Raw genomic sequence first — 8,023 nt, forward strand, 5'->3', positions numbered from 1 at the left:
CGCTTCTTCTTCCACACGATCTTCCCAGGCTCGCTCATCAATGGTAGGGGGAGGCACTGGTGGGTCACGGGGATGGGGACTGATATGTCGACTCCCTGGATTACGGTACCAAGCACCCTGTCTGAAAATGAAGTACATGTCCTGCTTGCCCTGGGGGGTGAGCTTCTGTGTAGAGGTGGGCAGGAGGGAGGTCTCACCAGTGAGATCGACGCCATGCGCGGCCAAGATCTTGGAAATGATGATAGGGAAGGGGGCATAAGGTGTCCTATTCTTCGTGGGATCAATGTGAGCGACAAATCGCATATTTGAAATCCTAATCGATGCCACCGGAATAGCAGGAATGGCCCCCAATCCATTCAACATTTTGTTAATGATGTAGAGATCCATATGGCAGACCTCGTTGTTCCCGGCTTTTCTTGGAATGATATTTGTCCCCGTGAAGTAACAGATCAGGCGATCCAGCAGCGGGAGGGACGTCTGGAGGACACTGGAGTGGGAACCGGTTTGGGATCTGTAGTATTGCAGACGGTTCCGCGCAAGAGGGATTTGGAATGTGATGTCTGACAAGAAAAGGTCCGAATGGTTGGAAACTACTGGAGGCCCGTCATTGGGTACGTTCATTATAGTGGCCAGATAATCGCTAGTCAACTCGATAGTAGTCCCCTTGACGTACGTATGGAGGTGTTGCATCCCGGTTTTGTCCTTTTTCTCAAAGTTGGCGTAGAATTGCCATACCAAGTCAGGATAATAAGGCCCGTAGATGTCCAGAATAGGTCCCCAACAAAATTTCTCAAACTCAGCCCGGAGTGGCACCTCGTGGTCAATCCGTGGATGAATAGAACGTTCCACAATAACCGAATTTTCATGAAGTGCCGAGTACCACTCGAAGTTTTCTCGGCTAGTGAACCTGTAGGAATCAATTTCTAATCTGGCGGGCCCAGAAGATGAGGATGCACCGGCCCGAGCACGGTTACCAACATTTCGACGAGGAGGCATGGCGATGTAAGCGGCTAGATTCAAATACGCAACCAATGAAGCACAACAATCCCAACTCAGAAGCACAATCCCCACTGATCCCAAACAACCAAAACAATACACGAGCCGATCCCAACGCAATGATAATAAAGCAACACCCAAATTGAAACAATCTACGGGCAATAGGCTCCAATAACAATTCAATCCCAAAAGTAACCCAAAGTGATAATAAAGCAGCCCTTAAACAAGCAAAATCCGGCAATCCAACAATCAACGAACAAGACCCAGGCAATAATCGAACTAATTTGCAATAATCATACGGGTGACACAAAATCCCCAACGTGGATAGGCGAATATTGGAGTCAAGGGGAAACCACGCTTACTGGAAAGTAAGAGGTGATGGCACAGTGGTGCAAGGTGGCCGGCGATGGGTGCAGAGCGGCGGCGGGAGTAGGATGTGCAAGAGGCGGCAGTGCGAGACGGGTGTGGGAGTAAAAAAGATTTGGGGATTTTGGGGTTTGGGGAAGGGGCTGCGCGATTTTATTCTGAATCTGCCCGAAAAATTAGAAGGCACGGATCCCGTGTACGGGTCTGTGTAGACTCGGGAATCTGGCATCTTTAAAAGTGAAGCACACGGACCCCGTGTAAGGGTCCGGGGCCGGGTACGTGTAGGTTCGGGAAAATGGCAATTTGGAAGAAATAAGACACGGACCCCGTACAGGGATCCGGGAGGGGGTCCGTGTCGACTCGGGTAATCGAATTTTGAATATATTTTTTTTAAATTCACCCTAGCATACTACGAACCAAACATATATGCAAAGCCAGGAATGTATAATTCTATAAATCTATATATCAAATTGAAACTCAATCAAGCACACAAGATGCAAGAATTGTACAAAAACTTCCCCGGTCTATTTTACGTTCTGAATCCGCTCGTCCTAAAAGACTCCCTTCACTTGAGAAGTCCCACTGCCAGTTAATAAATTACCTGCATCATCATTCACTGAGATTATCTCACAAAATATGCAAAGAACAAAAAGAACGAAAACTAAAATAAAAGATGAAAGAAAAATAAAGCTAAACATTGGGTTGCCTCCCAGCAAGCGCTAAATTTATAGTCGATAGCCTGACTTTACTCCCTGTATTCAGTTTGGATCCTGCAGATCCACAGTGGTCGGCTCATCGGGCATGGTACCACCATGATAAATCTTCAGCCTATGCCCATTCACCTTGAATGCTCCAGTTGCTTCACTAGTGATCTCCACTGTCCCATAGGGGAAAACTTGCGTGATGGTGTATGGTCCTGACCACCGTGAACGCAACTTACCTGGCATCAACTTCAGTCGAGAATTGTATAACAATACCAGTTGTCCCACCACAAATTCTCGATGAACGATGTTCTGATCATGCCAGCGTTTGGTTTTCTCCTTGTAAAGCTTGGCATTCTCATACGCATCCAACCTAAACTCATCCAGTTGCAGCACTCTCTCGTCACCTGTGGCTTTAGCATCAAAGTTCAGAAATTTAGTAGCCCAATAAGCCTTATGTTCAAGTTCAACAGGTAGGTGACACGACTTCCCATACAATAGTTTAAACGGGGACATGCCAATGGGGGTTTTAAATGCAGTGCGGTAAGCCCAAAGTGCATCGTCGAGTTTTCTAGACCATTCTTTCCTTGAAGCACCGACAGTCTTCTCAAGAATGCGTTTAAGTTCTCTGTTCGATACCTCGACTTGGCCACTAGATTGAGGATGATAAGGTGTGGCCACCTTATGTCGGACCCCATACTTAGCCAACAGACTGTCAAACTGACGATTACAAAAGTGAGTACCCACATCGCTAATAATGGCTCTAGGTGTGCCAAAACGTGAGAAAATATTTTTCATGAGAAATTGAACGACAACCCTAGAATCATTCGTTTTGCATGCAAGTGCCTGTACCCACTTAGACACGTAATCTACAGCCACCACAATATACTTGTTCCCAAAAGAGACAGGGAACAGACCCATGAAATCGATACCCCATACATCAAATATCTCACATACCAAAATATTATTGAGAGGTAATTCATGTCTTCTAGATATATTACGTGTGCGCTGACAATTGGAACATTTTGTAACATATTCATGTGCATCCTTAAACAGAGTAGGCCAATAAAAACAAGATTGGAGGACCTTTGACGCAGTTTTAGTTGCCCCAAAATGGCCTCCAGCCAGACCAGCATGACAATGAAACAAAATCTCACTTACCTCTTCCTGGGGAATACATCTCCGGACTATACCGTCTGCACATATTCTAAACAAATAGGGATCCTCCCACAAATAATATTTCAAATCTGAGAAAATTTTTTTCTTTTGCTGATAAGTAAAATGGGGATGAATGAACTTACTGGATAGATAATTAACGAAATCGGCATACCAGGGTAAACTGTTGATCTCAAATAGTTGTTCATCCGAGAAATCATCGCGAATAATATCCTTACCTGGACTTCGAGTCTCCAAACGCGAGAGATGGTTAGCAACTTGGTTCTCTGTTCCCTTCCTATCAATTATTTCCAAGTCAAATTCCTGCAATAGAAGGATCTAGCGAATTAGCCTTGGTTTTGCATCTTTTTTAGTCATCAAGTATTTCAAGGCTGAATGATCGGTGTGCACTACAACTTTGCTCCCTATCAGATATGATCTAAACTTATCCAGAGCAAAAACCACAGCAAGAAGCTCCTTCTCTGTAATGGCATAGTTCAGTTGGGCAGCTGACAGTGTCATACTAACATAATAGATGACATGGATGCATTTTTCCCTCTTTTCTCCTAACACTGCCCCCAGAGCTGTGTCGCTTGCATCACACATCACCTCAAATGGTGATCCCCAGTCAGGTGCAATCATCATAGGTGCGGTGATTAATTTCTCTTTCAAAACTTGAAATGCCTGCACACACTCATCAGAAAAATCAAAGCGCACATCTTTTATGAGCAAATTGGTCAGTGGCTTAGCAATGCAAGAAAAATCTTTTATAAAGCGCCTATAGAACCCTACATGGCCTAAGAAACTACGCACTCCTCTGATGTTTGTTGGGGCTGTGAGTTTTTCTATCACTTCAATTTTAGCCTTATCAACTTCAATCCCAGTTTCAGAAATTTTGTGTCCCAACACTATTCCCTCTCTCACCATGAAATGGCATTTTCCCAATTTAAGACCAGATTTGACTCCTCACATCTCTCCAAGACCATAGACAAATTAATCATACAAGCATCAAATGAAGATCCAAAGACAGAAAAGTCATCCATGAATATTTCTATAAAATCCTCAATCATGTCATGAAAAATTGCCAACATGCAGCGTTGGAAAGTTGCTGGTGCATTACATAGATCGAATGACATTAGTTTATATGCAAATGTCCCGTAAGGACATGTAAAAGTGGTTTTCTCCTGATCTTCAGGGTCAATAGGAATTTGCATATAACCCGAATAACCATCCAGGAAACAGTAGAAAGGATGTCCAGCTAACCTTTCCAACATTTGATCAATAAATGGGAGGAGGAAATGGTCTTTACGGGTGGCGTCATTAAGTTTTCTATAATCAATGCAAACACGCCACCCTGTAACAGTTCTGGTGGGAATTAACTCATTGTTTTCATTCTTCACTACAGTGATCCCACCTTTTTTCGGAACAACTTGTACTGGACTTACCCATCTACTATCAGAAATCGGGTAAATAATACCTTTGTCCAGTAGCTTTATCACCTCTTTCTTTACCACCTCTTGCATAGCTGGGTTCAGACGCCTTTGAGGTTGGGTAGATGTCTTGTGGTCGGTCTCCATCAGAATTTTGTGCATGCACATGGATGAACTAATCTCTTTGATGTCTGCAATACTCCAACCTATGGCTTTGATATTATCTCTCAGAACTCGCAACAGCTTTTGTTCTTCTGTACCTGTCAAAGTGGAAGAGACTATCACTGGCAATTTATCATTATCAAGTAAAAATAGATATTTTAAGTGCGAAGGAAGATGTTTCATCTCTAGGATTGGGGCTTCTTCAATGGATGATTTTAAAGGTCGTGGGACATGCCCAAGCTCCCCAATCCTAGAGTTTACCGTTTTTGAAATCGGTCTGCCTGCTTCCAGATAATGAATACACTCGTCTAGCTCTTGATTTCCCAATTCTTGTCGGCTTGAATGGGTCATATAGACTGCCAAAGGATCCTTACCAAGTAATTTCTGCAACCCATACTCAACAAACTCGTCAGTAGCATCAATTCTAAAACAATCAGATGTATCATTAGGATATTTGATAGATTGAAAAACATTAAACACTGCACTTTCATCATTCAATCTCAAAACCAACTCACCCTTGTGTACATCTATCAGAGCCTTCCCAGTGGCTAAAAACGGTCTTCCTAAAATAAGAGGAATCTCACGATCCTCTTCCATATCTAACACAACAAAGTCCACTGGGAAAATAAACTTGTCAACCTTCACTAAAACATCCTCTACTACTCCCTTAGGGTATTTAATAGATCTATCAGCCAATTGTAGGGAAATTGTAGTAGGTTTAACTTCACCAATTCCTAGCTTCTCAAAACATGAATAAGGCATTAAATTAATGCTTGCACCTAAATCACACAAAGCTTTACCAAAAAATGAATTCCCTATGGTACAAGGAATAGAGAAGCTACTTGGGTCCTTAGCTTTTGGAAGTAATTTATTTTGTAAAATTGTGTAACACTCCTCCGAAAGCTTCACTGTCTCAAAATCCACTAGTTTCCTCTTATTTGATAGAATTTCTTTAAGAAATTTTGCATAGGAGGGCATTTGAGCTAAAGCCTCTGCAAACGGGATATTTATGAGCAATGTTTTGAAAATCTTCAAGAAATTTTGAAAATTGAGTATCCAGTTGCAGTTGCTTTGCTCTTTGGGGAAATGGGAGTGAATTAATATCAACAGTGGGATTCGAGTTTAGCGTTTTACCTGCTTTCCTTGCGTCCTCGGACTTTAGCTTGGATGACCCCGGTTCTTTCACATCATCTTCAACATCAACTACTTCTTGCTTCGTGAGAGATGTCACCGTGACTGCATTGACACCCTTTGGATTCTTTTCCGTGTCACTAGGTAGTGAACCCGGAGCTCGTGTAGCTATTTGTGTCGCCAACTGCCCTAGTTGAGTCTCCACTCTTTGCATCATTGCATCATGATTTTGCCATCTCATCTCATTCCCGGCTATGTACTTGGCTAGCATATCCTCAAGATTCGATTTGCTATCCTGTGGCTTGAAACCGGGTGGCATAGAAGGTCCAATACCTTGCGGAGGTTTAGGTGGTTGTTGAGGAGGTTTTTGTTGTGTAGGATGTTGTGGAGGATTGAAATATGGTTGCTCAACAGTATTTTCTGACTGCCTCCACCCGAAATTCGGATGATTCCTCCAGCCTGGATTATATGAGAAACTGTATGGATTGTATTGTTTTCGACCCTGGTTTCCCACATAATTTACTGAGTCCCCTCCAAAACACTGTATTCCCTCACAAGACATGTCTGGCTTGAATGGCGTGTCACTAGATGATGATCCACCAACTATCTCAGCGTTTCCCTGAATTTGATGCACTGGCTTGACTGGTAATGATTTATTTGCTTGTAACTGTGCCATCTGATGTGTCAATCCATCAAGCTTTGCTGTGATCGCTATCAAGGCATCCATTTCAAGGAATCCGACCTTCTTCTCCCTTCGATTGTCTTGCCAACCCACATTGCTCTCTGCCATATTAGATATGATTTCAAGCGTTGTGTTTGGTTTTTTCCTGTATAGGCTACCGTTTGCTGCTGCATCAAGCATAGATTTTACAGATGGATCCACCCCAGAGTAGAACGTCTCAACCTGCTGGCCTATCGAAAAACCATGTCTTGGGCACATTCTCAACATCTTCTTAAACCTTGCCCATGCTGAATTCAACGATTCCCCATCTCTCTGTCTAAATGATGTGATTTCATTTCTCAACTGTGTAATCTTGGTTGGGGGAAAATACCTGTGCATGAAGACCTCGACTAACTCATCCCATGTAGTAATAGAACCAGCAGGAAGGTCTCGAAGCCACTCCATAGCTTCTCCTTGTAGGGAAAATGGAAATAATCTGAGTCGAATAGAGTCAGTACTCACCCCATTGCACTTGATTGTATCACAGATCGACAGAAATTTCTCTAGATGTGCATTGAGATCTTCAGATGGTGATCCTCCGAATTTGACCTGGAGTTGAATCATCTGGATGATGGTTGGCTTAAGTTCGAACCTGTTCGCCTGAATTGTAGGGCGGACAATAATAGAGCCGTAACCTCCAAACCCTGGTCTATGAAGTTCCATTAAAGTACGATTATCCTCTTCCCCGGCCATATCTTTAAATTCTGGTCTAAGTTCTATTTCAGATTCCTCCTCAGATTCGAATTCAAGAGCCAAGTTGTTGTTCTTTCGAGTTCTACGGATGCGGCGGAGAGTGCTTTCAATCTCTAGATCAAGTGGCACTAGACTTTCGACGCCTTGAGCACGGCTCATATAACACGAGCTAGACTCCTGCAATCAAAATTCAAGTGCACAATTCAAGCTCCAAAGAAAGCAAAAATCTGAAATAAAATTAATTAAAATGCTCAAAATTTAAAAATTAACAAAAAGAACTAATAAATAAATACCTAGTCTCAAATAAATAATTTATCCTAATATTAAACAAATAGTCCCCGGCAACGGCGCCAAAAACTTGACCGAAGATTTCGGTTGGGAAAAATTCTAGCAAGCGGACTAGGTCATGTTATAGTAAATGGACGAAAAGTCCAAGTATCGATCCCACAGAGACTATTATTAATACTAAGATTTAAATTACTCGATTTAATCTTGGCAAATAATAATAAGTGATTTGATGATAATTTAAACTAGTTAAATTAAATTAAATTATGCTAAATTATTAACTACGCTCGACTTTGGAGAACAGGTTGAAACTTGGGATATTTTCAAATTTAATAAATTGATCAGAACACACAACGGTCCAAACTTTGATTATTATAATGCAT

The sequence above is a fragment of the Primulina tabacum genome, chromosome 8 (assembly GCF_025594145.1).
Source record: "Primulina tabacum isolate GXHZ01 chromosome 8, ASM2559414v2, whole genome shotgun sequence".
NCBI classification, from domain to species: Eukaryota; Viridiplantae; Streptophyta; class Magnoliopsida; order Lamiales; family Gesneriaceae; genus Primulina; species Primulina tabacum.